Raw genomic sequence first — 27,600 nt, forward strand, 5'->3', positions numbered from 1 at the left:
CTTGGATATATGAGATTGCTGTAACATTTCAAAAAGAAAATGGTTTGTAGGGAAGCCACATTGCCACTTCAAAATGTCAAGATCTGGATCGCTACTATTTTGCCTTTTTTTTTTTTTTTTAATCTTTATATATAGGACTTAGACTGGGTTTGCCATGTTCCCCAAGAGCCACAGAGCAAAGATAGCTGATGTGTGGGCAGATTGCCATCAAGAAAGATCCGTTGGCTAGCCTGCCCCTTCTACATTTCCTGGACCACATATGGTTACCATCAACTAGAATCCATTCAAAGGCTTGAGTGCCAAGCGCAGAGGGAAGAGTCAGTTTTTAATGTGTTAACACTATCTTAATTTTGACCTAAGATGTGAGACTGAAATATTACCCTTAAAGTAAAATACACTTAGAAATCTGAATGAATACATACTACTTTTTTTTAACCCTCTTTAACTATAAATGTTCCTCAGGCTTCATTTCATTGTAAGTACAAAGAAAATTTGGCTGCGTTAGGCTTACCATCACACTTTATTATATATATTGCTACCAGCAGGAATTGCTATTAGAAGAAATGAATAAAGGAATTAAAACATATATTTTAAGATCTAGGACTAGTGCATGGGAATTGTAAGAAAAAAAAAAAACCTGAATCTAAATATTATTTCCCTTATAGGTGTTTGAGTTGAATAAAATTCATTTATTAATTTTATTTTATTTCACTAAAACTAAAGAAGTCCAAATTTTATTAAATCCCTTGGGATTTAATTAGATGATTATTTCTATTTAATGTGAACAAACGCTTTTTTCCTCAGTTTTTCATAATTAGTATCAAGAAAACTAAGATTTTTTTTTTAAAGATTTTATTTATTTATTTGAGAGAGAATGAGAGAGAGTACATGAGAGGGGGGAGGGTTAGAGGGAGAAGCAGGTTCCTTGCTGAGCAGGGATCCCGATGTGGGACTTGATCCAGGGACTCCAGGATCATGACCTGAGCCGAAGGCAGTCGCTTAACCAACTGAGCCACCCGGGCGCCCAAGAAAACTAAGATTTTTAAGAATTTTAAGGAAATTACAGTTGCTATATGGAAGCATCACATACGCAAAACATTTATCAGGTAAGGAAAAAATTTAGTGATATGAGTTGAACATTGAAGCTGTTAAAGTTAATACCAAGTCATTATGGATTTTTAATTTTTTATGGCACGTCTCATATCTTTCTTTTTAAATTTAAGTTCAGTTAGCCAACATACAGTACATCATTAGTTTTTGATGTAGTGTTCAGTGATTCATTAGTTGTGTAACACCCAGTGCTCATCAGATCACGTGCCTTCCTTAGTGCCCGTCACCCAGTTACCCCATCCCTCTACCCCCCTCCCTTCTGCAACCCTTAATTTGTTTCCCAGAGTCCAGAGTCTCTCATGGTTTGTCTCTCCCTCTGATTTCTTCCCATTCAGTTTTCCCTCCCTTCCCCTATGATCCCCTGCACTCTACCTTATATTCCACATATGACTGAAACCGTATGGTAATTGACTTTCTCTGATTGACTTATTTCACTTAGCATACCCCCCTCAAGTTCCATCCACATCCTTGCAAATGGTAGATATTCATCCTTTCTGATGGCTGAGTAATATTCCATTGTATATATGAACCACATCTTCTTTATCCATTCATCTGTTGAAAGACATCTCAGTTCCTTTCACAGTTTGGCTATTGTGGACATTGCTACTATGAACATTGGGGTGCATGTGCCCCTTCTTTTTACTACATCTGTATCTTTGGGGTAAATACCCAGTAGTGCAATTGCTGGGTCGTAGGGTAACTCTATTTTTAACTTCTTGAGGAACCTCCATACTGTTTTCCAGAGTGGCTGCACCAGCTTGCATTCCCACCAACAGTGTAAGAGGGTTCCCCTTTCTCCACATCCTCACCAACATTTGTTGTTCCCTGTCTTGTTAATTTTAGCCATTCTAACTAGTGTAAGGTGGTATCTCATTGTGGTTTTGATTTGTATTTCTCTGATGGGAAGTGAGCACATCTCATATCTTTAGTACTGGTAGGTCAACAAAGACTCCAAAATATGACTTTTGTATTGCCAGTTCTCTGTATGTATACATACATATATACATGCATATAAACACATCTATACATATGTATAAATATTCATTATTGGGTTAGGTTAATTTTTAGCCTTCCACAGTACCAGTTTCCTGGATGCTAATTTTCATTAGTGCATCCTGTGCTCAAATACTAAACATTACTTTCTTTTTCAGCAAATAAGAACCTTCTAATTTTCCAATTACAGTTGCCTCATAGGGCACCAATAAAGGAGCAAAAATTCACAAAATGCATTTCTTGGATACTAATTAAAATCTGCTCCAAATTTATGGAGGCCAAAGTCAAACATAGTATATACTTGAAGATGTATACTTGAAGATCAAGTGAGTTTTTCAAAATTAATTTATAAACACATCAACAGTCCAAATGGATGAGTCTTAAATTATTGAATGTAATTAACAATGTACATGTGGGATTGAAGGAAGATAGTAATTAGTAGTCAACTAATGCATTTTTATTAAAGTCCAAGTAGCAAATTCAACTAAAACCTGATGAAATTTACTTCCAGGTATTGCATCTAATGGAACTATTTGCAGAATTAAACTTTTGATTCTAGGCTTTGATTAATACAGATGTAAACTGATTATTATTGGTTTGTTGGAAAATGTGATCTGGTCATCCCAAACGAGGACTTGAGATTTTTTTTTTTTTTTTAATGTCCATTTCACTGACAAGGTTATTCTATCCCTTAGTTTCTCCTTTTTTTTTTTTTAACAGAAGTAACCTAAATGAGAATTATTGGCATGTCAAATGTATAATCAAATATTTAATGTAAATGATTATTTAAAAAGAGTAGATAAACAGTATATTTATTTTGTTTGTCCTGCTAATCCTATTGTTTAACGGCTTACTTGCTAAGAGAATGCCAATGTAACAAGAGCCAAGGCATTTTTTTCTTTCCTGAATCTGAAAATTGTTTTGCAATTATTGATTATTCCCTTGACACAGCTCCATATATGTTTGATTCTGTAATAAATTCTGTAATAAATTCTAAATTGAAAAATACAGATACTTTACTAGTAAGCTCGTGACAAAGATTTCAAGCATTAAAAAAAAATAGAAGACAGCTAAAGGAAACTGTAGTTAAGAAAAGGATGTATTAATTTGGAAGAGAGGAAAATGAGATAATATTCCACATTAACTAAAAAGGAAAATTGAAAATGTATGGATGAAAAGGAAGAAAACAATGTAAATCAGAATGCTAAAAAAATCAAGAGTATTATATATATAATTTGTTTTTCCACTTGAGATTCAGTCTATATGACTGTTGAATAATTTTGATATGTTTTTAGAGAGGTTGTCTCATACAGTAGGATAAAATGACACTCCAAACTCATATAGTTGTGGAATTTCAAGCTGAATCACTTTGTGACCTTGAGAATTTAATTTTCTTATTTAATTAATTTATTTAATTTAATCTCATTTCATTAATTATTTAAATCTTATTTTTCTCATTTATACATTGAGATTACTTTTTACTTACCTACTTTTACTTGCTTATAATTTTTACAAATTTTGAAATATTTTATGATTTTTTAAATTACATTTTGAAGTGTATGGTATAGTTTTCTCATTGAATACTTTCAAACTACTTTTTATTCATTTTATTTTTCAAAAGTGTTCTGCTTTTTTTCTGGTTGTTTAACTCTTATTTTCCTACTCTAGATTATAAACTTTTCAAGATTAAAAATATTTTTTCTTATTTATGCCTGCCCCTACCCATCAGTTTGAGAGATAGACTTTATTTAGTGAGTGACTAAAAGAAAGAATAAGAACTTTTTTATATAGACATGTTGCTGCTGAATTGAATTAAGCTGAAACCATTTAAAACATTTAAGTACTCTTTTAAAAAGTCACTATTTAGAAGATAGACTTTTTTCCAAATGAAAAATCCTTTTGACTCAATATACCCACCTATTAATTTAGCTTGTTTAATTTTATTTCTAAATAGGGTCTCTTAGCTTATAACATAATAATATCTTATTCTGCTTTAACCACTTCTAAGTTTTTTCAAGGAATTAGAATGTATTTTCTTTATCATAGAATTTCCTAGCCATCTTTCAAAGAAAGAGAGAAAGGTAGATTGCTCAGATGTGTAAGAAAATCATTCTGGAACTGAGCTCCCATTTAATAATAGTAACAAGAAACCATAGTGATCTGCTTAACTAGCAAGCCCTCATCTCCTCACCTTGGCTTGGATGTTAGTGACCACAGGGTCAGAAGGAGTGCTTAGAGACATGGCCTCACACCTGAGAAAAATCTAACCCTTGCCTAATCTCCTCTGCATCTAGTGAGGGTGGGATCAGTGTGGTCATGAGTAGGGCAGAAGTGTTACCAACCTCTGAAAAATTTCATTGTTTGTATGTTTGTACAAATTCTCTATCCGATTCAGACGGAATCATTTATTTATTTTTCTAGCTAATAATTCCTTCTTCATACTGTTCTTTTTCTTCTTCTTCTTCTACCTTTGATAATTTGTGCTAAATGTTTTTAAGTCCACAGAACTTCTGAGCCAGAAGGGTTTTAAGAGATCATTTCATTGTTTACATAAGGAAACTAAGGCCAAGATAAATCTAATACAAGTTACAGACACCAGGAACCCAAACTCCAAACTCTAATTTTAGAGTTCTTTCTTTTATTTCATAATATCTTGTTCCCAAGATACTCTTTTTGCTGCACTTTCTTTCTTACTCATTTTAGGATTATCTGTTGACAGTTTCTATTATTTATCAGCATTGTCTTCAACTGAAATTTGTAACTTATATAGACAAAATAGAGGTGACATCCTCTTCTTCCACAAAGACAAGCCTGTCAGTAGGTAAAAATAATTGAGCAAGAAAGATTGGGTAATAAGAGAAACACGTACATAGTACACTACCTCAGGGAACAGCCCTGTTCAGGGACTGACATTTTACGGCCGACTAAATATATGTTGAGATATATATATATGAAAGGCAAAACAGTGCATAGAACTTTTGTCTTGGTTAAATTCAGTGAGATGTGTAGCTTCTTTGGGTGAAACCTCTGTATTTATTTTTCCTTACTAACTTTATTGAGGGATAAATTAGTAATATAAACTCCGTATAAACTCCCTCTGTTTTAACTCAATTCTACGAGTTTTGACAGTGGTATATACCCATGAAACCACCACCAGAAGCTAGATACAGAATATTTCTATCACCCCAACAAGATTCTTTATGACCCTTTACTTTTTTCATACTCTGCACTAGCTTGCATTTTATGTAAATGGAATCATGTAAGTATGTGTTTTTGAGTATTTTTTTCACTTAGCATAATGATACAGAGATTTATTTATGTACTTTTTTGTATCAGTAGTTCATTTCTTTTTATTGCTGAATAGTGTTCCATTGAGGCTATACTACATTTGTTTATTCATTCGCTCTTTGATGGATAATTAGTTGTTTCTTTTGACTTTTGTGGATTAATTCTCTATGAGCATTTGTGTACAAGTCATTGTGTGGATATATGTTTTCATTTCTCTTGGAAAAACATGTAGAATTGGAATATCAGGGTCTTTGGTAGGTGTATGCTTAACTTTTTAAGAAATCACAAACAGTTTTCCCAAGTGGTTGCACCATTTGGCATTCACCAGAGCAGTGTATGAGAATTCCTGTTGTTCTGCATCAGAGGTCTTCAAACTATAGTTCTTGAGCCAAATCGGCTTTATTTGTAAATAAAGTTGTATTGGAACACAGCCACACTCTTGTTATAAATGAGGTGCTTCGTGCTACAAAAGCAGAATTAAGTAATTGTGACAAAAACCATATGGACTTCAAAGCTTAAAATATGTACTTTCTGGCCCTTTAAACAAAAAGTTTGCTGATCCCTGCTCTGCATCCTTGCAAAATTTCTTGTCAGTCTTTCTTAATTTTAGCCATTTTAATGTATATGTGATCGTATTTCAGTGGGATTTAATTTGCATTTCCCTGATGACTAATGATATTGAGCATCTTTTAATTTGTGTATTTGCCATCTGTATATCTTCTTCTCTGAATTATCCATTGAAATATTTTGCTCTATTTTTTTAACTGGCCATTTCTCTTATTAGCTTTCAGTTGTAAGAGCGCTTTATATATTCTGGATACAAATCCTTTAGTAGATAGATATGTTTTATGAATACTTTCTCCCATTCAAAGGCTTTTATTTTCATATTCTTAAGTTTCTTTTGAATAGCAAAAAATTTTAATATTGATGAAATACAATATATCATTTCTTATCATTTGTACTGTTCGGTACTAAGAAACCTTTGCTTATCCCAGTTAAAATTTTTTTTTCCAGTATTTTCTTCTAAGAGTTTTATTGTTTTAGTCTTTGAAGGAAGGACTATGATCTATTTTGAGTCACTTTTTGCACATAATAAGAGATGTTGAGATAATTTTTTTTTTTTTCCATGCCAGTGTCTAATTGTTCTAGCATCCTTTGTTGAAAGGTCATTTCTTTCCATTGCCTTACCTTAGGAACTTCGTCCAAGATTAATAGCCTACTTCTGAACTAATTGTTTCCATTGGACTATAACTACTTTTGCCAATGACACACCATCTTGATTTTTGTAGATTTACACTGTCTTGAAATTGGTGACTTGTATAAGATGACCAATTCAGCTGCATTTTAAAATTTATTTGGTATTTCTAGGTTGTTTGTTCTCCCATATGACTCCTCTACCCACTCCCTCACACATACAGAAAGCCTCTTAAAAATCTATTGGGGGGTGCCTGGGTGGCTCAGTCGTTAAGCGTCTGCCTTCGGCTCAGGTCATGATCCCAGGGTCCTGGGATCGAGCCCCATATCGGGCTCTCTGCTCGGCGGGAAGCCTGCTTCTCCCTCTCCTACTCCCCCTGCTTGTGTTCCCTCTCTCGCTGTGTCTCTGTCAAATAAATTTAAAAAAATCTTTAAAAAAAAATTTATTGGAATTCTGTCGACTCTGTAAATCAATTTATGTTTCTTTAGATATCTTATTATTACTGATATTTAATTCAATTCTACTGTGTTCAGAGAACATACTCTGATATCAATCATTTAAAATCTGCGAGTTATTTTAAGACCCACCATATGTGCTTCATTGTGTTCTTTATATCCACTATGTATTTACTGATTTATTTTTGTCTAGATGTTCTAATAAAATCCTGTCCTATGGTTATGTAATTAAAAGTTTTTCCTTTAATTCTGTCAGTTATTGTTTCTTATACTTTGTGGTACTTTTGTAAATTCATACACACTTATACTTTGTATGTCTTCCTACTGAATTGACCCTCTTATCATTAGGTACCATTTCTTTTTATCTTTGGTAATGCTGTTGGCTTGATGTCTATTTTAGCTGATTTTAAAATAGCTACTGCAGTATTTTTATGCGTAATATTTGTATCTGTTCATTTTCAAGTCATCTGTTAGAGCTGCAGTTGAGCATTTAATGCATTCTGATTTCTGTTCCTTTGTAATGTTTATTCCCCCAACCCCACCAAGAAAAGAAAAACTTTTAGGATTCTACTTTTATCCTTGGTATTCTGAAATAGAGTTATGTTATGCCTTTTAGGATTTGTTTTATTTTGTCATCATTGCAATATGCACTAAGAAGACCCTTTTAATCTGAAAACTTATGCCCTTTCAATTACGGGAAATATTATTGATATATGGATATAGATATAGAAATATCTACATCTAAATTTAGATAGATGTAGATATATCTCTATATATGAAGATTTATATAGCTATATGTATATGTGATATATATTATATTATCATATACTATATTTCTATATAGTATATGTGATACATATTATAATTTTTCTCCAATATTTCTGTAATATTCTCCAATATATATATATCACATATACATATATATAGAAATTTATACATAAATTTCTTCCCTGAGTTTTCTGTCTTCCCATGTTAGTCCTAAAAATCTGATATTTGGCTGCTTTAACTGATCCATTAATTTTCCTTTACTTCTATTCTTCCATCTATGTTTTTGCTGTTTTGTTTTGTAGAAATTTTTCTTGACTTTGTTTTCCAACCCTTGTACTGAAGTTTTATTTCAGTTATGATAGTTGTAATTTCTAGGAGCCCTCCTTGGTTCTGTTTCATTTTCTTATAGTCTTGTTTGTTTTTCATGTCTCTTGATTTTTTGTGTTCAAGCATAATTAACATACAGTGTTATATCAGTTTTAAGTATACAATATAATGATTCAAAAATTCTATATATTACTCAGTGCTCACCACAGTAAGTGTACTCTTAATCCCCTTCACCTGTGCCACCCACCTCCTGACCCACCTCCCCTCTGGCAACCACCAGTTTGTGCTTTATATTTGGGTCCTTTTTTTTGTTTGTTTTTCCCTTTTTATCCTTGTTTATTTATTTCTTAAATACCATGTATTATGAAATCATGTTACTTGTCTTTCTCTGACTGCTTTATTTTTAAATATTTAGCATTCTACCCTCTAGAACCATCCATGTTGTTGCAAATGGCAAGATCTCACTCTTTTTTATGGCTGAGTAATATTGCATTGCGTATATATACCACATCTTCCTTACCCATTCCTCTATGGATGGATGGATACTTGGGTTGCTTCCATATCTTGGCTATTGTAAATAATGCTGCAGTAAACATAGGGGTGCACATGTCTTTTCAAACTAGTGTTTTCTTTCTTTCTTTCTTTCTTTCTTTCTTTCTTTCTTTCTTTCTTTCTTTCTTTCTTTTTTTTTTTTGGTAAATACCCAGTAGTAAAAATACTGGTTCATAGGGTAAATCTATTTTTAATTTTTTGAGGAGCCTTTATATCGCTTTCCACAGTAGTCATACCAATTTATATTCCCACCAAGAGTGCACGAGTGTTCCTTTTTCTTCACATCCTCGTCAACCGTTGCTATTTCCTATGTTTTTGATTTTAGCCATTCTGAAAGGTGTGAAGTGATATTTCATTGTTGTTTTCATTTGTATTTCCTTGATAATTAGTAATGTTGAGAATTTTTTCATGTGTCTGTTGGCCATCTGTATGTCTTCTCTGGGAAAAATGTCTATATATGTCCTCTGCCCATTTTTTTTTTAAGATTTAATTTATCTATTTTAGATAGAGAGACAGTTTACATGGGAGGCAGGGGCAGAGGGAGAGGGAGAGAGAAACCCAAGCAGACTCCACGCTGAGTGCAGAGCTGACGAGGGGCTCAATCTCACAACCCAGAGATCAGACCTGAGTCAAAACCAAGAGCCAAACACTTAACTTACAGTACCACCCAAGTGCCCTGTCTCTGCCCATTTTTTAATTGAATTATTTGATTTGGGGTGTTACGGTGTATAAATTCTTTATATATTTTGGATATTAACCCCTTATTGGTTACATCATTTGCAAATATCTTCTCCAGACAATAGTAGGTTGTCTTTTTGCTTTGTTGATGGCTTTCTTCACTGTACAAAAGCTTTTTTTTTTTTTCTCAGTGTAGTCCCAGTAGTTTAATTTTACTTTTGTTTCCCTTGCCAAAGGAGACATATCTAGAAAAATGTTTCTAAAGTTGATGTCAAAGAGATTACTGCCTGTTTTCTCTAGGAATTTTATGGTTTCAGGTCTTACATTTAGGTCCTTAATCTATTTTGAGTTTATTCTTGTGTATAATATGAGAAAGCGGTCCAGTCACATTCTTTTGCTTGTAGCTCTGCAGTTTTCCCAATTCCATTTGTCAAAGAAACTGTCTTTGCCATTGTATATTCTTGTCTCCTCTGTTGTAAATTAATTGACCATAATAGCATGGGTTTATTTCTGGATTCTCTGTTTTGTTCTGTTGATCTATGTGTCATTTTTTTGTGCCAATATCATACTGTTTTGATTATTGTGGCTTTGTAGTGGATCTTGAAATCTAGGATTGTGATACCTCCAGCTTTGTTCTTCTTTCTCAAGATTATTTTCATTATTCAGTTTCTTTTGTGGTTCCATACAAATTTTGGGATTATTTGGTCTAGTTCTGTGAAAAATGCTATTGATACTTGATAGGGGTTACCTTAAATCTGTAGATTGCTATGGATGTAATGGACATCTTAACAATATCGATTCTCCCAATCCATGAGCATGAAGAGTCTATCCATTTATTTGTGTTATCTTCACTTTCTTTCATCAATGCTTTGTAGTTTTTATAGTATAGGTCTCATCTCCTTAGTTAGGTTTATTCCTAGGTATTTTATTCTTTTTGGTGCAATTGTAAATGGGATTGTGTTCTTAATTTCCCTTTCTACTACTTCATTATTAGAGTATAGAAATAAAACAGATTTCTGTATATTTATTTGGTATTCTGCAACTGCACTGAATTCATTAATCAGTTCTAGTAGTTTTTTGGTGGAGTATTCAGGGTTTTCTGTGTATAGTATTATGTCATCTGCAAATTGTGAAAGTTTTACGTCACCAATTTGGATGTCTTGTTTTTTTGTTTTTGTTTCGTGCATGTGTGTTTGTTTTTGTTTTTTGCCTGATTGCTGTGACTAGGACTTCCGGTGCTATGTTGAATAAAAGTTGTGAGAGTGGATGGAGGGCGCCTGAGTGGCTCAGTTGGTTAAGCATCTGCCTTTGGCTCAGGTCATGATCTCAGGGTTCTGGGATCGAGCCCCACATCAAGCTCCCTGCTCAGCGGGAGTCTGTCTGTCTGTCTGTCTCTCCCTCCCTTGACCCCTCCCCCGCTTGTGCTCTCTTTCTCTCAAATAAATAAATAAAATCTTTAAAAAAAAAAGTTGTGAGAGTGCCTATCCTTGTCTTGTTCCCTGATCACAGAGGTAAAGCACTCAGGTTTTCACCACTGAGGATGTTAGCTGGGAGTTTTTCATATATGGCCTTTGTTAGGTTGTGGTATATTCCCTCTAAACCTACTTTGTTGAGAGTTTTTATCATAAATGCATGTTGTATTTTCTCAAATGTTTTTTCTGCATCTACTGAAGTGATTGTTTTTTGTCCTTTCTCTTGTTAATGAGATGAATGACACTGATTGACTTGAAAATATGAATCATCCTTGCATCCCTGGAATAAATCCCACTTTGATCTCATGGTGAATGATTTTTTAAAAAATACTGTTAGATTTGTTTTGCTAATATTTTGTTGAGAATTTTTGCATTTATGTTCATCACAGACATTGACCTATAGTTTTCTTTTTCTATAGTATCTTTATCTGGTTTTGATATCAGGGTAATGGTGGCTTCATATAATGAATTTGGAAGCTTTCCTTTCTCTTCTATTTCTTGGAATAGTTTGAGAAGAGTAGATGTTAACTCTTCTTTCAATGTTTGGTAAAATTCACTTGTGAGGCCATCTGGTTCTGGATTTTTGTTTGTTGGGTTTTTTTTAATTACTGATTCCATTTCATTCCTATTAATCAGTCTGTTCCGATTTTTTGTTCCTTTCCTGATTCAGTTTTGGAAGGTTATATGTCTCTAGAAATTTATTCGTTTCTTCTAGATCTTCCAATTTGTTGGCATATGATTTTTTATAATATTTTCTTACAATCTTTTGTAATACTGTGGTATCAGTGGTTATTTCTCCTCTTTCATTTCTGCTTTTTTTTTTTTTTTTTAGTTCTCGCCCCTTCTCTCTCCTTATGCATTGGCTAAAGGTTTGTCAATTTTGCTAATCTTTTCAAAAACCCCAGCTACTGGTTTCATTGATCTATCCTATTGTTTTTTAAAATCTCTATTTCACTTATTTCTGCTCTACTCTTCATTATTTCCTTCATTCTGATGGCTGTGGGTTTGCTTCTCCTTTTCTTCTAGCTCCTTTAGGTGTAAGGTTAGAATGTTTGTTTGAATTTTTTTTTTCTTTTTTTCTTTCTTCTTTTTTTTGAGGTAGGCCTGTATTGCTGTAGTGTTTCCTCTTAGAACAGCTTTTTCAGCATCCCAAAGATTTCGGAATGTTGTGTTTTCATCTTCATTTGTCTCTATGTATTTTTTTTATTTCCTCTTTGATTTCTTGGTTGACCCATACATTGTTTAGTAGCATGTTATTTAACCTCCATGTATTTCTCTTCTTTCCAGATTTTTCTTGTGATTGACTTCTAGTTTTATACCATTGTGGCCAGAAAAGATGCATGATGATTTCAGTCTTTTGAATTTGTTGAGACTTGTTTTATGGCCTATTCTGGATAATTTTCCACGTGTACTTGAAAGAATGTATATTCTGCTGTCTTGGGATGAAATGTAGTGAATATATCTGTTAGATCCATCTGGTCCAGTGTATCATTTAAAGCCTCTGTTTCCTTGTTGATTTTCTGTTTGCTTGTTTGTTTTTATTTTTTTTTTAAGATTTTATTTATTTATTTGAGAGAGAGAGAATGAGAGACAGAGAGCACAAGAGGGAGAGGGTCAGAGGGAGAAGCAGACCCCCTGCTGAGCAGGGAGCCCGATGCGGGACTCGATCCCGGGACTCTAGGATCATGACCTGAGCTGAAGGCAGTCGTTTAACCAACTGAGCCACCCAGGCGCCCGCTTGTTTGTTTTTAAAAGAATAAACATCTGTCTTATTCGTGAAGAATATTCATTATCGTTTTGACATGTTCTTCATTTCCTTCATTGTCTTTGTTTTCTCCAAGTTCTTTCATTGGTGATTTTAGGGTTTTGTTGTTCTTCTTCTTCATTCGTGCTGACAGCTTTCTTCATGAGACAGATAATCCTGGACTGTACATTGGTGTATGGGTGAGATATCAAATCATTTTTGGAAGTACTTTGTGAGCTAAAGTTGGGGTGGGAAGGATTAGAGAACATTTTGCGGACCATTAGACTGCACTTTATATTGGCCAGTAAACAAATCAGTCTTTTCACAATGGGCCATCAAACAACAACATATGGAAGAAATGTGTACTTTTTTGAGGTCTGTGTAGTTTTTGTAATAGTTGACAGAGGGGAAGTACCTCCTGATTGCTGATATTTGGGTGTAGGGTGGGGGAAAGTTGGTCTTGAAGTCTTCTTCTTCTTCTTTTTTTTTTTTTTTAAAGATTTTATTTATTTATTTGAGACAGAGAGAATGAGAGACAGAGAGCATGAGAGGGAGGAGGGTCAGAGGGAGAAGCAGACCCCCTGCTGAGCAGGGAGCCCGATGCGGGACTCGATCCCGGGACTCCAGGATCATGACCCGAGCCGAAGGCAGTCGCTTAACCAACTGAGCCACCCAGGCGCCCCTTGAAGTCTTCTTCTAATAAGGCATGCTATTAAGTGCTCATTGTCTCAGGTTCCTCAGGGTCAGTGTGGGCTTGCTTGCCCTGAGAAGCTCTCTGACTCCCCTCTGCCATGTTAAATAAGCTTATGTGAATTCTTACCCCAAAATTCCTTAAAGTCTTATATTGCTACAACCACTTTTATCATTCTCATGGTCATAGTGGATGAATACATTTTTGTTTGGTTGTTACAGTTCTTTTATTATATCTTTATTGGGGTTAAGGTAGGGAGAAGAGGTGAATTTGTATGTTTAATCTTTCTCATTTAATTAGAATTTACATTATATTCTTAACAAATAATCAGATATTTTTAAGATAGATTTACTTGACTTAAATATTATTATGGATGATAGTAATGTGTGTTCAGAGGTTTGATAGGCAGAAAAAATAATCTCCTGAGTTTTTCAGGAACAGAGATCTAGACCAGTGATTAATCAGTCTTCCCTCCTTTGTGGCCATATTTTGTGGATCATTTATTACTTTTTGGCACTTTTACCATAGGAAGAGAAGAAAACTCACATCTATCCATTTGAATATATGCTAAGAATTTTTACTTAGAGGTTTGATAGAGGAAGAATTGGAAATTATTGGCTAAAATTATGCTTTGAGATTATATACGGATTTCATTACTCATGTTATTTTTGTACTCCCATTACCATAGATAATTGACTATAATTTAAGAGGGAGTATAGACTGAAATATAGTTGCAGCTCATCTGGGTTTCATCAAAATTATATCCCTACTGGGCCACAACTGGACTTTGAAACAACTTATGTCTGGAAGTGCTACCCATAGTCATCAGGGATTTGCCTGAAGTCTGAGACAGTTGCTATGGAATCTGTCCTACTCCATTCTTTTTTAGTGAAACCATAACCGACAGCAGTTAGCCAGAGCTGAAAATAACAAAAGGTGAAGAAATAAGGGAAAGAAGAAGAGTGTTAACTCTTGCAATTGTAGACTGTTGTATGTAGATCCATGTAGATTAGTTATTATAAATGGAATATCTGCAACAAGTTATTTTAATCTACACTACACAAATTGAGACACAGGTCCTCATGTTTTGGGGGACTTTTAACCCACATCATTCTAAATATGTGGTCACAAGTTTGAACTTTCTTTAAGGACAATTTTCTTTTGTTTCTAAAATAGTGAAGTTAAAAAAAAATTCAGACCAAACCATAGAATTATTTTTTAATCAGAAGAGCATGAGTTCAGATAAAATTTCCTAACAGTCTGTGTTTTAAGTGGTACTTTCCAAGATATTTTTAAAATCTCAAAAAACAGTGTCAAATGGTATTCAGAAAACCATCTTAGTGAATAGTGCATCAAAACTGACATGACTTGAAGTTGTGTTAAAGCTGTAAATTTGTCGTATTGCCATATTGTGATTTATGTGAGGGAGGGGGATTTAGTGAAAGTGTGTAAAAAAAGAAGGCATTTAAACATTTTTTCACTTAACAGCTTTTTTTATTTGTTTGTGTTTTAGAGAGGGAGATAGAGGGGGAGGAAGGGCAGAGGGAGAGGGAGAAAGAATCTTAAGCAGGCTCCATGCCTGACATTGGGCTTGATGTCACAACCCTGAGATCGTGACCTGAGCCAAAATCAAGAGTCAGATGCTTAACCCATTGAGCCACCCAGGTTCCCCTCACTTAACATTTTATAGAGTTTTTTTTACTTACAATACTAAATTATCCTTGGATATTGATTAAAAAGTTATCAAGTGGGATATGGAGATACCAAGATGAATAAAATAAAAGCATGTATAATAATAAAGATTCTAGGGATATGTAGAATGTACTTATTCATATCAATAGAAAAATCTATTGCAGTTCTATAATCATTTGAGACCGCCCTAAATTTCTATCAAGCAATCAAGAAGTCTTTTTGCACAATGACTACTCTAACTTGCTATATGACTGCCAGTCTGAGAGCAAATGGACACTTATATTTTGATTACTAGATAATGTGCAAAACATATCCATCCTTTATCATGAATCTCATCCAATTTCTAAACTAGGAGATAAGTGTGTTGCTGGAATTCATAATTCAAAAAGAGGGTATACATGTCAAGGTGGCCATTTTGAAGAAACTACATAAAATGGTTTTGTTGGCCTGCCAAAGTTACTAATTTCAATCTCATCACTCATCTAGCTAACTCAGTATAAACCTTCATGTCTCGGCTCAATATTAATTCCACAAAAAAAAACCTTAATATTTTATAGTTCTTGTCACAGTCTCTGTCTTCTATAAATTATACTTTTTTTTTAAAGATTTTATTTATTTATCTGAGACAGAGAGAATGAGAGAGACAGAGCACATGAGAAGGGGGAGGGTCAGAGGGATAAGCAGGCTCCCTGCGGAGCAGGGAGCCCGATGTGGGACTCGATCCCAGGACTCCAGGATCATGACCTGAGCCGAAGGCAGTCGCTTAACCAACTGAGCCACCCAGGCGCCCTAAATTATACTTTTTATTAAGTTGGGGATTGTGTTTCTATTTGCTAGTTTATTCACTCATAGTTGCTCAATTAATATAATGATCATTTGATTTGTAGAGTTTACATTTAAATATTATATATTTTGCTTAATTATGTTTATGGCTTCTTGCCATTTCCAATAATATATGAGAATATTAACTATGAAAGTAGCTTTGACTTGTGCATTTATGGACATGTTTGTTGTCAAACCCAACCATGGTAATGGTTATTGTATCTCAAGCTTTTGCAAAATTATCCTCAATGTGTTGGTTGATTTATTTTCAAAATCATAGTAAGAATCCTTGATTATAACTGAGAGTTAAGTGCAACCAAGAAGTGGCACACACGTATATACACACACACATAGGTATGTGTAAACTATATATATGTATAGTTATGAAAATAAATAAATAAAATAAATATATATAGCTTATGACTTTGGATTGTGTATCAGGGGATATAATTACAAGTTTATTTACTTTCTAGTTGTTTTGTTTTACCAAAGAGAGCAAAGTTAATTCAGGAAGAGATTTTAAAGATCATTCTGCACAACTTATTTAGGTATAAGAATTAAAGAAATGAAAAAGGCAAAACCATTTGTCCCAAACAGAGTCAATAGAAAGCATAGGTATAGAAATCAAATTTTTGAAAGCTATAAAGACAGTTTTTCTATTACCAACATGTGGGCTTCATTTCAGTTATTTCCCGCCTTAAAATTTGTATTCTTTTAAAAAGTTTTGCCTTAAGCAAAAAATAAATTATAGCTTCCATGTTTTGTGAATGAAGTAAATGTTTACCTCTACAGCCTGGTGACTTAGTGCCAGAATATCCAACAAAAAGAGCAAACCTAATGTCACTCATTTAACAACAAAATGATACTGTCAGCCTTTTTATTAATGTCTATTTTGAATCAAGAGACCATTGTCTCATAGAAATATTCTAGACCAATTGCTAGTCTAGACTGTGAAACTAGATGGAGGTGCCTTGTAAATTAAATCCTTTCATATCCCACAGGCTGAGATCATGCACATCTGAGATGTGTTAGCTGAAATTCCACGCAATCCTCAATTGCCAAGTTTGGATAGAATGAACATAATACTAAAAGTAAGAAAACTAAGAAAAATTAACATTAAAAAATGTATATTATACAAAGTGTTACAGATAGCAGTGAGAAGAGAAGGGCCTCTAGCATTCTTTACTCCCAGATTTAAACTTGAAGAGGAACTGTTCTTAGCTCTAGGGAGGAATTACAAAGGTAGGGAAAAGAGTTGTAAACCCGAGCAACCAAAATTGAAAAAAATCAGAGAAAGACAAATACTGTATGATGTCATTAATATGTGGAATCTAAAAAAGCTGAAACAGAGTAGAATGATGGTTGCCAGGACCTTGGGGGTGGGGGAAATGGGGAGATTTTGATTAAAGAGTACAAAATTCCAGTTATAAGAATAATAAGTTCTGGGGATCTAATGTATAGCATGGTGACTAGAGTTAACAATACTGTATTGTTATTGTACTTGAAATTTCCTAAGAAAGTAGATCTCAAATGTTCAACACACATACAAACACAAATATTGATTATGTGAGGTGATGGATGTGTTAATTAACCTTATTGTGGTAATCATTTAGTAATACATACATACGTCAAATCATCATGTTGTACACCTTCAACTTACACAATGTTATGTGTCAATTATACAACAGTAAAGCTAGAAAAAAAAAAGATTGAGCAACAGATTAATCTAGAGGTATTTTCTGAACAGCTTTCTGTTGAAAACACATGCATACAAGATGTGATTCCTTCCCTCAAGTATCCATCAGTTTAATTGAAGTTGTATTTTTGTCACCATTTTACCAGCTTAACATTCATTTCCTGAATATTTAGAGTATCCCAGCTATTATGATAAATTATTGGGAAAGAGAAATAAAAATAAATGCCCTACAATCACAGGAATGTCATCATGCGAGCAATATAGTAAAAAGTTCAATAAAATATGGTAAGTGCTAAGATGGCAGCATGCCCACTTCTCAGTCTTCACTTGGCTTTCACATAATTCCCATGAGAAGACCATAGGAATTTAATTTATTTAATTATGTTGATAAATATAGACAAATAACCTAATATAAAACTGACCAAAGCATATAAATAGGAGATTACAACAGACCAAGCTATACTGTACAGCAAACATATGAAAGGATGCTAAAGCTTAGTAGTAGGGAGCTGCCAACTGCACCAGTAGAGAGAGAACAGTTTTCTTCCATCAGGTTGGTGAAAACTGAAAGGAGGAAATCTAGTCAGTGTTTTCGAGGGTGCCAGCAAGTAGGCACACTCATTGCTGGAGGGTTTCCAAATGGCCATAAATTCATGAAAGCTAAACAAGAAATATCTACTAAAATAAAAACACATACACAGCTGACCTTTGGACAATGCAGAATTCAAATATTCATGTATAATTTTTGACTCCCCCAAAATAACTATTACTAGCCTACTGTTAAGCTAAATGCCACTAATGTAAACAGTCATGCAATACATGTTTTGTATGTTTTATATATTATATAATGTAGTTTTACAATAAAATAGACTAGAGAAAGGAAAATGTTAAGAAAATCATAAGGAAAAGAAAATACATTTATGGTACTTGACGTATATTTATTGAGAAAAAATTTGTGTATGCTTGGACCCACACAGTTCAAATCCAAGGGCCAACTGTATTTTATTTTTATTTTTTTAACTGTATTTTAATAAAATAACAACTAACCAAAAAATAAGACAAAGTAACAAGGACAAGAATAAAAACCCCTCGATGAGTATCTAAATGGGGAAAAATAATGTGGTTTTAATCTATGCTTTTGAATATTACACTTTTAACAGCACAGGTCAGGTGTTTGCCTTTGACTGGTGGCTCTTCATGATGTTTGTTTCATGAAAAAAACATTTTTGCTAGGCAATATTTATATCGCTACTGTTTTTTTAAACATAACATAAAACTCAGTTGGGATGCCTGGGTGGCTCAGATGGTTAAGCATCTGCCTTCGGCTCAGGTCATGGTCCCAGGGTCCTGGGATTGAGTCCCGCATCGGGCTCTGTGCTCAGCAGGGAGCCTGCTTCTCCCTCTCCCTCTGCCTGCCTGTCTGCCTACTTGTGATCTCTCTCTCTGTCAAATAAATCTTTAAATCTTTAAAAAAAACCCACAAAACTCAGTCTGTATGATATTTAGGTATATATGTTTTCATCAATGTGAATGAAGATGTGGAAGGAGCTACTGTTGACCTCAGAAATGTGGGGCTTGAGGAAGAGAGTTAATACAAGTAATTTAATTTTAGGGAGGCTTGGGTGGTACAGTTGGTTAAGCGTCAGACTCCTGGTTTTGGCTCAGGTCCTGAGATTGAGCCCTGCATTGGGCTCTACACTCAGCATGGAATCTGCTTGAGATTCTCTCTCCCTCTCCTCCTCTGCCTGTCTCGTTCATGGTCTCTCACTCTTTCTCTAATAAATAAATCTTTTTAAAGGAATTTAATATAAAATTTTTCCCTTACAAAGCTTCTTATATTTCTACTAGTTGAGGCAAACACATGTCGATTTTGTTTTCCAAATATTAATTATAACAAAACATATAGATATTCTGGAAAATAATGAGATGAATGTGTTGGCAGGATTTCTTTTCCTTTGGTGCCCATGGTTCCTGGTCACACTGCTTTGAAGAATGAAGAGGTAGACCAGACAAAGAGTGGTGGGCAACAAAGCAAAGTTTATTGAGTGATAGTAAAGTTACTGAGTTTTAGTACAAAGCTCCTCAAGAGGGAAGAGACCCAAGAGGGTTGCCACCGGAGTTTCTTAAGTCTAGAGTTTTTATGGGCTGGTTGGTGGGCTGTTTTAATCTAATTAATCCTCCATGCGCCTGTCATCCTATCAGGCTTTTGTCATCTATCTATCACAACAAAAGGGTGGAGGGATCCTTCCAGGGTAGTGTAAAATCCTTTTAAGTTTGGTTTCCTCTTAGAGTGGGGCCCCTTGTCCCTGCCTGCCTTTCTTCCAATTATCCTTCGTCGAATGCATTTGAAATATTTTTTAGATTATTAATTGTAAGCTGTAGGCCTATAGCTTTTTCCCATATGTGTGTACAGGTAATCAAGAAATTGATAATATTACTCTTAAAATTAAGCTATTTTAAGCCAAAATAAAATTGTTAGTTTTCTTTTTACATCAATTTGTGAATTAGTTTATCTTTTATCCTACCTACTAGTAGGTAGATTGGAGTAGGTAGTATTATCTTACTTCACAAATACTTGCCCTCACCCATACACCAAATATAAGAAACACTATTGATTGATATTCAGAAGGAAGTCCTGACATACTTAAATAAATCAAAATTCAGCTGTGAGAGAGCAAGTCCAACCCCTTTGAGAAGATATTCTTTCAGAAAACCAAAGTGCTGCTAACTTGGCTCTGAATCATGTCAATCCATTGCACAGGGCACCATGGATAACACAGCTAAGATGAGGCTTCATAGCAATGACTGGTCCAGATGTTTGAATTCTGATTATGTTCGAAATGGAAACATTCAAAAATATGTGCTTTAATTATAGACATGGAAATAATTATTTCTCTGCCTCATCCATCACCCTGCCAAGGCTAAGATTTTTGTAACTACTGCTTTGTCCAATGCATTTGTAAACAGACATTCCACAATTTTGCTGGAACTGTTTTCAAATTACTACTTGTTTATAATTTGCTTCAAGAAATATGTAAATCAACATTCCCATACAGACATTAATATATTCACCAATTAGGGCTCTCCTAGTTGATCCACATGAAAAACTTTCAGAGAACCAGGCAGGATATTTTTCACAATATAAATAACACAAAATAGATAACAGAATGTGGACTTTTAGACTATAGCTAACGGACTTTGAATGTTAGGACTAATTCTAATTTTCCAACAGAGAAAGATACAAGTCATCACTTTTGTACTTTTTTTTTATTTACACATTCTTTCAACCACCAAATGTTACCTTCTGTGATAACGTTTGAGGAGGAGAAATCAGGAATAGGTTTTGGTTGATTCTACTTTGTGTGTTTTATGCCTCCTACATATCTTTACATGATACTGCCTTCAATTAAGTAAACTCTTGAGCATTGCCTCCATTTTCAGAATAACTGGCCTCCCCAAAAAGTTTTAAATTTTATCTACTCGGTGATTAAACTGGACCCAACGTTTTCAATAAGAAATAGCTGCATATCGTAGTGATGGACTTTAAAAAAAAAAAAAATCAGGCATCGATATACCACAATCTGACTAAATTATTTAAAATAAATTCACAAAATTAGCCATAATTTATAGCATCAATTTTTAAACGAAATCTTAAACCATGTATCACACTAGCACATATTTTCCTTTCCCATTTTACCTTCCAAATAAGTACTGACAATTAGGCAGCACTTAACATTTATCATGCTTATCTTCGCAGCTGCAGTGTTACTAAAGGTGACTAAGAATGCAAGAAGAGTTTTTTATAAAGAGTTTAAAATAAAGGGAAATAACGATTGATTTCCCTTTGCTTGTGGAGTGGTTGGAGGTAGATAAGCGGATTTGTAGTGAGGTCATCAGTCACAATTGGATAGTAATTTGAAAATGGATTAGCTTAGAAGTAGCAATTTCTGCGCCATGGGTTTTAGTGAAAAAGTCTGCCTAATTCTGTAAGAGACCTCATAAACTGGCAGAGATCAATGCCTACCTAATGCGCCATTATGCACTGGGCACACTTCAGTGATTACAGCACAGCTGTGGCTGGGTTTTGCCTGATAGTTCTTGAGTACTTGCACCACAGGTGCTCCACATGATTATTTTGCCCAAAGGAATAAACTCTTTAGGGAATTAAAATGGACGCGAGGCTTTTCTTCCTAAGAAGCTTTTCACTTTTAAACTAAGGAATGACCAGTGTCACATGTCAGTAATGCCCGGCCTGTAACAAAGACTAAACAACTTAAGAGAAGGAAATTATCCTCTATTATGTGTCTGGATGGCACATTCTTATGTTTGAAATTTTATAGCATAAGACTGCCTACCTGCCTTTGTAACTTGAAAGAATATTATATAAGTTCCAGGTTGGAAAGGTTCGATGTTTTAAAGATTAAGAATTTCATCTTAAAGTGTAAGAGCTAGCATTAACTGATTTTTAAAGTCCTTTAGCTTTTCTTCTAGGCCATGCCAATTAGTTGGCAATGAAGAATAAAAAGAAATTCAGTCAAATGAATTTACAACAAATTTTAATATTAGATCCTCTGCCAATAATCCTTAGATTCTTTTTTTTTTTAAAGATTTTATTTGTTTATTCATGAGAGACAGACAGAAAGAGAGAGAGAGAGAGAGAGGCAGAGGGAGAAGCAGGCTCCCAAGGAGCAGGAAGCCCGATGCGGGACTCGATCCCAGGACCCTGAGATCATGACCTGAGCCGAAGGCAGACGCTTAACCATCTGAGCCACCCAGGCGCCCCTAATCCTTAGATTCTTATCCTCCCTGAATTTCTTCACTGGTTGTTTGCAAATATTATTGAGGGAAGGTAAAATAATTTGAATTGCAAATCTGTAGAGTATAAACAAATTCCACTTTATAGCTTAAACAAATGATATTTAACATCTAAATAATAGTATTATTTATCTGGAAATTTTTATTTTGTAGCTCTTTAAATTTGATATGATATGTAATGAGGTGCAGGAACAGTATTTCAGGGTAATGCAACACAAGGAAAGGAATTTGTCGACAATAATTTATGATTAATGCTTTGCCACTAGTCTGAGCAGTATCTGGTATATGGTCTAAAACCTTCAGAGTCTTTTGTTTTTATGTAAGATAGATGATGTGTTTGTAGTTAATAACAAATTTATCAGCAATATTACATTTCAGTCCTCTGCCTGACCTGTTCTGGAGAAAAGGAAAACAAGGCTATAATTGGCCAAACAATACTGTTTAAGATTTTAGGGGCAAAGTAAAGGGTTTCTTGTCTCAAATTATTTTTCAGTCTGCTCATGCAGAAATCCTTTCAAGAAAGGACAGTTTATCTAATCTACAGTTGGATGTTACTCTCCAAATGAAATATTCCTAATAGAGGTAGCATATTACCTTGAAGAAGTTTAGTTCATGTAACAAGGATGGTGTTAGTCCCATTTAATACTTCCAAAGAATTATTATGTTCAGACTTCATATGAATAATTAATTTTGGGGGGGGAGACTGGGTGGCTCAGTTGGTTAAGCGACTGCCTTCAGCTCAGGTCATGATCCTGGAGTCCCTGGTTCGAGTCCCGCGTCGGGCTCCCTGCTCGGCAGGGAGTCTGCTTCTCCCTCTGACCCTCCTCCCTCTCATGTGCTCTCTCTCTCTCTCTCATTCTCTCTCTGTCAAATAATAAATAAATAAAGTTTCATTGGGCGCCTGGGTGGCTCAGTTGGTTAAGCGACTGCCTTCAGCTCAGGTCATGATCCTGGAGTCCCAGGATCGAGTCCTGCATCGGGCTCCCTGCTCAGCAGGGAGTCTGCTTCTCACTCTGACCCTCCCCCCTCTCATGCTCTCTCTCTGTCTCATTCTCTCTCTCTCAAATAAATAAATAAATAAAATAATAATTTTTTTAAAAGGGGACTTAATTCAGAAGAGAACTGTTTCCATGGTGAGGGGACTCATCATGCCATTCGGAAAAAAAAAATACACACACACACACATGCTGGGAGAATTGGGGAAAAGAGGCAATATGAAGGCTGTCCCATGAAAGGAAGATGAAGTCGGCTGAGTGAATCCACCAGGGAGTAGTCAGTATGCTCTGTGGTCCTCAGAAACAATCTAGAGGAATATAAAGAATAACTTTTTAGCTTATAGAAATCTCTCAAAGTGGAATGAGCTGTCTTGAAGTTATTACAAAGCATAACTTTTCTCTGGGGTTACTTAAGCTTATATATCAATATCACCATTATGTTATATATTATATGTAAATATCAATATATAATATTGTAGAATAATATATAATGTACTATATATTATATTATATATGTATATATATACAGATTTTGATAGTAAATTTTAAAAAGGATAAAGATGGAAACATCCATTGCCTAAAGTATAGGAAAACTAGACTCCACATTGTGTTTTTGTATGGAGGGCGTGATGATGCTCAAAGAAAGATACTGGAATACAGAAGGTAAATTTTTCTTTCCTTCCCATTTTTCTAAACCCAGCATTGATTGTCATTATCATTTTCATTGTCATGGGTTTAATAAAATTAATTGAAATAATCAGATTAAATTATCTCTCTCTCTGTCTTATAAGAACCTTCTATTCACAATAAACCACAAAGGCTCAAGCTGAAGCTGCAGATATTATGGTAAATCTGTTCCAAAACAAGAACATATGTAGTCCTTGGTCTAGGAGTTTACACAATGGCACACTGGCTAGAATACTGAAGGTACACGTTTTTCTAAACTTACCTCCATTTAATACATATAACCATAAATGTGAAAAAAAAATGTGTTGGGCCTACTTCTCAAGGAATATAAATACATAAATGAGGACTAAAATAAACAAATGGAAGAAACTGTAAAGTTTTAGTTAAGGTTAAGATTTGCATTCTTTGACAAGAGCTTCTGTTGGAAAGGTGACTGAGATGACAGTTTCTCACAATCCATCTTCTAATCAGAAATGTTTCTCAAAGACACATTCTTTTGAAATTATCGAAAAATGAAAAAGAAATACTTCACATTTGAATCAAATGGAATATACCTTAAAAAAAAATAACCTCAGTGTTACAGGCAGGCTGGGGCCAAGGACCCGAGGATGTCCCGCAGCACCAGCCAAGAGAGTCCTTAGCTTTGAGCAGGACAGAAATCAAGTGCTAGCCAGAGAATGTGAAAGCAGAGTTTATGGAATAGCATGAGTGACAAATGTGTCACTCTGGGAGTGTCTGGGAGTGTCTGGGAGACTCAGAAAGGAAAGGAGAAGTAAGTCTCTCCATGGCTTGGGGCTAGGGGTTTATATTGGAAAGGGAAAGGGGTCAAGGATGTGTTCCTTCAGGAATCCAGTATAGGGTACAATGAAAGGCCAGTGACAGGTGAATAATGGATTTTATTTAATAAGTCATGGAAGATAGGGGGTATTGATACCAAATTTTGTTTGAAGCGAACATCCTAAAACATATTTGGGATCCAGCTCTTCCTAGGTGTTATCAGGGGTTTGGGGTTAGGACAAAACTAAGACAATGATTAACTTTCTTGTTTCCTCCTTGGAGTGAAACATAACTTCTTCGGATTTTACTCAGATGCAAGGTAAAATACAGAACACGAGTAAGAAGGGCCTAGCGCAAAAACAGCGGAAATGGAGCCTTTCCAAAATAGCATCCCTTCAGCTTCCCCATGTCATTAATAACCACAACACATAGAGTAGGTCATGGATTTTCAGAAACCAAATAGGCTGGGAAAATGCAGCAAAGAACATAAAGGACTGAAGCCTGGTGGAAGAGGAGTGCTTTTAGAGTGATCTCTTTGATAGCATGAATTTTAAAATGATAAGAGCGGAGAAAAGAGAGAGAGAGAGAGAAAAAAAAGCAACAACAACAACAAAAATAAAATAAGAGAATAGTAAAAGAAAAGCGAGATAATGATACATTGGGAAACCAAAATAGATGATCTTTTTCAGCTTTAAGGACACTATGATTTTAGGGCTTTAGATGATTTGGAATGAAAAAGTAAGAAACCATGGCAAGTTTAGTTATTTATACTAGGTTAGAGTAATAAAAACTTCACAGGGTTTTTATTTTCATTGGAAAGATTGAAAAATAATGACTCATGAGAATTTAGATGGAGCAGTACATTGGATGGTACCTGGTATGTAATCAGGACCACTCATTTTTTTAAATGGAATTAGCCCATTAATTTCAGTATGTGCTGAGTTAAGCACTTAAGGAACTTCTTTGCTCTGTGAATTATTTAGAAAATATATTTTCTAAAAACTGTGTAAGTATGGCTACATCATGTGATTGTTTAGATGTTGAATATAGATTATTGATGATATGAATGGCATCAAATACTATGATCCTTGGAAATACATAATCAGTGCATTCTTAAATAGTGCTAATGTAGTTCCTTGCATTTAAAAAGTGATATATAAAACATAGTCAGGATCCTAAGTCAGTAGAGCACAGCATTAAAGCGTGTGGGCTCTGGAGCAGAGGAGGAGGAGGATTTCAAAAGTTGCCTGTCTGTGAATTCTGGCAATTTCCTTGAGTTCTGCCTTTTATTTTGATAAACTTGCTCGAATTCTCTAAGCCCTGTTTCTATAAAATGGAAAGAAACAATAGTTCCTGTATCACAGAACTATTCTGAAAGGTAAATGTAATAAAGGATTAACAGGTTTTTTTTTTTTTCAAGAAATGTTAGCTATCATTATCTAATAAAAATAAGGATTCTATCAAACTAAAGGTAGTGAATTGGAGCGCTTTGAATACTGTTTTCTTTTTTTCTTTCCTAGAGGCTCTTATGTGTTATTTATTCTTTAATCAGGGTCTATTATTTTAGATAAAACTCAGCAATTCTTGAATTTTTTTTTTAAACAGAAGGTATTATATATCAAAATGGAATTCTAAGGCCACTCCATTCTTTATCTGCATTACTTTCTGTTTTACATTCCTTCGCTCTCTTGTACTGAATTCAGTGAGACTTCAAGATGTGAATGAAAGAGTTTGCCTTGGATACAGGTCAAACCAAAGCCAGCCCTGCTACATGGAGGTGCCTTATATTTATTTCCTCTTTCCTCCCTTAGAGTAAAAAATCCACTGTTCTGCGTCTTTTTAGCTGAGGGGAGGGGGGAAGGAGGTGAATTAAATGTTTTTAACTAAATTTAACATTCCAAAACTTCAACAGCACTCGAATCATTATAATGTATGCATATTTATTGAGGGCAATGCTGTTGCTAATGTGAACAGTTATTTTTTTCTCTTCCAAGAAGTTCTGTTACCAAAGAAAAAATTCCTTTATAGGCAACTTCTGTTGTGAGAACCATCATGTCAGTTAAAAGCAAAATAAAACATTCAATAAAATTCTCAGAAAAAAATAAAGATTTTTATGCTAACATTTATATTAGTGACTTAATATTATTGGCATCACCAGCCTTTACATCTTAATATTTAGCTAAAAAGAAAAATAATAACTTTCCTGTTAAATGAATTGGGTTTATTATTTCTTGCCATAACCACATATTTTGGGAATTCAACTGTGTGCATGCATGTTTGTGTGCATGAATATGCACATATTTTTTTTTGCAGATACGTTTGTTATACCTGTATTGCTTTCATTTCCTGGAAAAGCCTTTAGTAGAGCAAAAAGTCAGAATTCTTTATGCCTTTTGTTTAATGTCTTCCCATAAGTTTTCAGGCACCTGCTATTTTGTCTTCTGTATTTAAACAGTAAAGGAAGTTTGATTTTCTTCTCTGAAGCCACCTGGGAACTGAAGATAAGCAGCATAAGTAAAATGGGGGGGGGGGGAATTAGAATACCACAACCATGACAGAAATAATAAAGCTTTGGTTACAACTCTCAAAACTTAAAAGAGTACAGGAGAATAACAGAATATGCCCCACCAAGCACACATTGAGACCTGCTGTTTTCCCTGTTGGTCTCACATGGCTTTGATTTTCATCTAATTGCAAGAAAACACAAACATTGGCAAAAGCTTTACTGGATGTTTGGTGACCCCACTGTGTTAAATAGGAATTGAATTTGAGTGCGTAGAGAAAACCTATATATGTTTGTTCGGCTTTTATTCCCACAAACTTAATAGGCCCATCAATCAGAA

The 27,600-nt window shown here is 34.6% G+C and overlaps 1 protein-coding gene across 1 annotated transcript in view; it reads left to right on the forward strand.

Moving 5' to 3' along the window:
* The window catches only part of SEMA3A (semaphorin 3A), a 473,560-nt gene that overhangs the window by 157,537 nt on the left and 288,423 nt on the right, over positions 1-27,600 (forward strand). The window lies entirely within an intron of this gene.

The sequence above is a fragment of the Mirounga angustirostris genome, unplaced genomic scaffold, assembly GCF_029215605.1.
Source record: "Mirounga angustirostris isolate CCGP_5_RB_7025 unplaced genomic scaffold, mMirAng1.0.hap1 SCAF_12, whole genome shotgun sequence".
NCBI lineage: Eukaryota > Metazoa > Chordata > Mammalia > Carnivora > Phocidae > Mirounga > Mirounga angustirostris.